The sequence below is a fragment of the Mustela putorius genome, unplaced genomic scaffold (assembly GCF_011764305.1).
Source record: "Mustela putorius furo isolate JIRA1106 unplaced genomic scaffold, ASM1176430v1.1 tig00003836_pilon_pilon_pilon, whole genome shotgun sequence".
Lineage (NCBI taxonomy): Eukaryota > Metazoa > Chordata > Mammalia > Carnivora > Mustelidae > Mustela > Mustela putorius.
Window position 1 is genome coordinate 36720811 of NW_025421989.1, and position 5373 is coordinate 36726183.

At 39.4% G+C, this 5373-nt stretch overlaps 1 non-coding gene across 1 annotated transcript; it reads left to right on the forward strand.

Annotated features, from left to right (window-relative positions):
* The first annotated feature begins 2145 nt into the window (after positions 1 to 2145).
* On the forward strand, positions 2146 to 2248 carry LOC123394765. The gene has a single exon (XR_006609516.1). It is a non-coding gene; the product is annotated as a U6 spliceosomal RNA (small nuclear RNA).
* Positions 2249 to 5373: the final 3125 nt, after the last annotated feature.

Consider the following 5373-nt stretch of genomic DNA (forward strand, 5'->3'; position numbering starts at 1 on the left):
CCTGAGCTGAAGGCAGAGGCTTTAACCCACTGAGCCACCCAGGCGCCCCTGCTTTATAATTTATTTAGATGTTTTACTTTTTCTTGCCCATGCATAAAATGGACACAAATACAAAAGGAAACAAAATACCTAAAATTAACCATTTACAAATTGGGAGTAATTTTTGTCTGAGCAGGCCTTTTCATTTGACCATAATTTTCATCTAGATTCCTCAAGTAATCCACCTTCTTCTTAAGTTCTTTATTCATCATAGTTTCTGTGTCATACTCATTTTTTTTCTGGGAAAAATACCAAAGGAAACCTTTGATCATTTTTGCTTAGTAGTTTCTCCTCCAAAAAAATGTTAGTCACATGAAACTACCAAAAGATTTAAACAATTTCCAATGAAACATTTGTCACCCTCCAAAGAAACTCTTTTAGCCCATGTCATTCTGATACAATAGTTCATTTTAAAAAATTTAACTTCATTTTATTTCCATAGGTCTGTCATGTTCTGTGAAATATTGGTTCAAGGTGTCTAGGAAGATTAAAAATTTGATAAAGGGAATTCTGAGTTAAAAAATGACCCATACAGACCAAGTGGTGCTGGCTTATGAAGGAAAATCTTGCATATCTTCCTTCTTCTCCTTTTGGATGGGTATAGATGCCCTTTTCTCTTCAATTTGGACATTCTGGGAAATGATTTTCCAAGAAGTACCTTCTCTTATGGAAATAGAGTGAGATGTTTCTGGGTTCTCTACTTTGACCCCCAAGGGGTAATCTCTGCTGCAGAAAAGTGGTGCAAGCCTGAGGACAATGTCACACGTGAGGTTGACCTCTAATTTCTCCTGGTCTTCCCTGTCCATGCCAATCTGCCTACCCCAGCTCCTTTGCTCTATTTTCAAGGCGTGGAATGAACCTACAGCTCCATAGGGAGAGCAGATATGTGTTAGGGACAGAGTTTCTCAGTTTTATACCCCATCTCTGTCAATTTAGGTCCTTCAAATTCTTTTTTTTTTTTTAAGATTTTATTCATTTGAGAGATGGGGAGAGAGAGAGAAGAAGAAGAAGAAGCATGGAAGAGGGGCAGAGGGAGAGGGATAAGCAGACTCCCTGCTGAGCAGAGAGCCTGATGCAGGGCTCGATTCCAAGACCCTGAGATCATGACCTGAGCTGAAGGCAGAGGCTTAAGCAACTGAACTCTGGGTTTTCCAGTTTTTATCTTTTAGCTCTCTGTAGCATTTAGCACTACTGACCATGCTGGACAGGAAACTTAAGTTCAGTGAGCAAGAGTAAGATTATAGGGTGGGGACTGAGTGAACACAAGAGCTGATTTTTGCTGTGTGAGAATGTGAACTGAGATCTTCCTGGCTTTCAAAAGGCACTGGAGTTATGGATGTTAACTAGCTACAGAAGCCCAGAAAACATCTATCTCTTGTGACTTTCTGTCCCCAGGGTGGAATCTTCCCCTCTTTCATAATGAATTCTGGTATCTTAAGGAATCTGTTGCAGCTTTAGCCACAACTGGACTACAGTACCTTCCCTTCTTCACCTGATTCTGCTGGAATGGTAGGAGCAGTTTTCTGAGTTGGAGACCAGATGCCTTTTCTTCTAGAAATGATGATGGCGCTCAGTTACTGTTGGACTAGAACCCTTAGTGCAGTGCAATCCTTCAGATACTATATGGGTTAAAGAGGCACGCAGCTCTGTTTTTGCCCAGAAATCTAAACAACCTTTCATGACATTGTTTCTAAGGGAAATGCAGTGTGGGTTCCAAATAATCAACTTATAAACAAACACATCCAGTGCCTGTGTTGGGGACTGCCTGCTGTGTGGGGTTCTGCAAGCTAAGAATTTCATTGTTTTTAAAAAGTGGCTTTCCCCTTGTTTCCTTAGGTCAGTCATACTTTTCAAAAATCAATTGTCAGGTGTTTTACATCAATTAAAATAATTTCTTCTGAAATTATACTAGAACATCTGTTCATTCATCCATCAATATGCCCTTCCACTTTGAATAGTATGCTCATTTTTGAGGTGTTATTGATATAGTGTTTATTAAAACATTTCTAATTTTGAACTGTTCTTCTCCTATCTGCTAAGGACTTTTCATCTCAATTGACTGTACATTGTTTTAATGGATGAAAGCAAAATGGAAAGTTCCAGTGCTTGCTTTACCAGCATGTATACTAAAACTGGAACAATATAGAGAAGATTAGCATGGCCCCTGCCCAAGGATGACACATGAATTTGTGAAGTGGTCCATATTTTTCAGATGTGTAAACAGAACTTTTCTAAGTGACAAAAAAACAAAAAGAAAGAAAAGAAAGTTTCATTGGTCTATAAGCTTCTCTACTAGATGGTAAGGTCTTCCAGTGCAGGACTAAGTCTAGTTAACTTGGTACCCCCTTTGCTGAAGAAATCTTTCTTACACTGACCTGAAATGCTGCAGCTCTGACCCATTTGGAGATATGTTACATGGCACTTGACAATGAAGGACTTACCGCATTGTAGTTGTCTTTCTTGGCCACTGAGATTAATCAGGTTCAAATCTAGATTATGCAATTATTGTTTTCAGGAATAAAGAAATTATTTTAGATCCTTGTGGTACACACTGGCTCGCTCATCATGCCCATTTCCTCTTCCAGGTATGAGTGCATTTCCCAAGATCCTTTGTAGTGAGAGGTGGTCCCGAATTCTAGGCAATGAAAGTGAGTGTGCCACTGCCAGAGGATGGTCCACAGATATTTCTCATGGATGATTTCCCATTCTCTTTCTCTATTTATTGGTTGAATGTGAAGGACTCTGAGGCCTAGGAGGAATATAGAGTACCCAAGGGGCTTCTGGGTGGCTCAGTTGGTTAAGCGTCTGCCTTAGGCTCAGGGCAGTATCCTAGGGTCATAGGATCTAGCCCCACATCAGGCTCCCTGCTCAGTGGGTAGTCTAGGAGTGTATTTCTCCCTCTGCCCCTCCTCTGCCTCTCTCCTGGCTTGTGCTCTCTCCCTCTCCCTCAAATAAATAAACACCATCTTTAAAAAAAAAAATAGAGAGAGGGTACCTAAGATGGAGGTAACCTGGGTCCTTGAGTGACCATGTGGAAACCTACTCAGTCAGGAACACACATTTGACTTCCTATGAATAAGAAATAAATTTCTACTGTATTCAATCACTGAGATTATGGGGTTTCTCTCTATTAGCAGCTAGCACCACCCTAACTAATACAATCTTCCTTAAATATATTTGAGAACTGTTTTGTCCTTTGTATATCTAGATGATGACTATGTTCTGACAACAGCTCTCTGACACCAACTGGGTATTCAATTCAATTCTGACACTAAGTAGAGTTAGCCCAGATCCTACAGGTTAAGGGCTCAGTACTTGGGCTTCTCCCACTTCAGATGCCTACCACAAGTCCTGGATGTTCCCAAGCCACCTGTACATCTGCCTGGTTAGCTAAAAATCTGGGAATTCCCCTGACCACTCCTGCCTTCAGGTTCAGTAATTCACTAGAATGACTTAGAACTCATGGAAAGTACTACATTTATGATTACAGTTTTATTGTCAAGGATACAACTCAGGAATAGCTAAATGAAAGTGATCAATTGGACAAGTCTTGGGGGGCAGGTGGCATAGAACTTCTATGCCCGTTCCTTGTGGAATCAGGGCACACTACCTTCCAGGAGCATCCACGTATTCACCATTTCATTATGTAACATAGATTAAATCATTGGTCACATGACCAATCTCCAGCTTCCCTCCCCTTCTTAGAGGTGGAGTAGGGATGGGGCTGAAAGTTCGAACCTTCTAATCATATGCTTGGTCTTTCTGGTCACCAGTCCCATCTTGAAATTATCTAGAGACCCACCACGAGTCACTTCATTAACGTGAACTCAAGTATGAATGAGAGAGGCAGTTTACGTTAGGAAAAAACACTCTTATCAGGAAATTCCAAGGATTTTTGAACCTCTACGCTGGGAATGGGGACAAAGACCAGGTATATTCTTTATTATATCATGGTAAATGACAAAGGTCAAAAATTTATTGTTGGAGCTTACTGACAAAAGAAAGTCTTTGGACTGGAGCTCACCCACTAGACCATTCTCCTTCAAGCTCTGAAATGTTCTCCTGTGTCTTGGATCTTCTTTGTGCTCCTATTACAGCCCTAACATGTCCATGCTTTCCAGTTAAGTTAGAAAGAAAGTTCCCACTCATATCTAACTGACCAATAGCCTGTTCAACTTCCCTATTGCTTTGCAGCTCTTTATGCTTAGAATTCTGCTAGCAACACTATAGTACATTTGTCTGTAGTCTTTTTTTTTTTTTAAGATTTTATTTATTTATTTGACAGACAGAGATCACAAGTAGGCAGAGAGGCAGGCAGAGAGAGAGGAAGGGAAGCAGGCTCCCCGCTGAGCAGAGAGCCTGATGCGGGACTCGATCCCAGGACCCTGAGATCATGACCTGAGCCGAAGGCAGAGGCTTAACCCACTGAGCCACCCAGGCACCCCTGTCTGTAGTCTTTTTGTATGCATATATTTGCAGATAATTTTTTTCTCTTTATACAATTAGAATTTTAATGGATATGTTTGGTAATGCATTTTCCCCCTGTCTTTATATCATCAGCATTTCTTAGGTCATTCATTATTCCTTGAAAACATCACTTTTATGGCAATAAAAAAATTCACCTATGTACTCTATCTATAGATATATCATACTTTACTTGGATATTCCCAGGTGGCCTGAATATTTTGGCTTTGTGTTTTCAGTGTCATAAATAGTATGATGACTATCTTGTTTCATAAATCATTTTGTGTATCTTTGATCATTTCTTTAGGTTTATAAACATCTCCATTCCTTTTAACTGCAAAAAATTAATATATTTTGGGTTATTTACATTTTCAACAAGATGTATATCTATATGAATAGCAATTTGGCACCAAATCTTAAGAATGAAAATACTATTTGTATCTTTTAACCTGGTTATCCACTATTGGGAAGAAATCCCAGTGAAATTAAAAAAAAGAAACTTGTCCAAAGATGTGCATAGCACTGTTTATTCATAATAATGAATCACAAAAAACTACCCAAATAATTTGAAACTAGACATGCATGAGCATAATACATAGATAGAAAAAGTGATGTGAATATATTGCTACTTGGAAATAGGTATACAAGACAACATTAAACAAAAAAGAATAGAATGCTTATACTGGTTACAACTAAGTAAAAAATATATTCCTGCATATTTATAAAAATTGGGAGGGAATTTTTAATTATTTATTCATTTGACAGAGAGAGACACACAGTGAGAGAGGGAACACAAGCAGGGGGAGTAGAAGAAGGAAAAGCAGGCTCCCTGCTGAGCAGGCAGGCAGACATGGGGCTTGAACCCAGGAC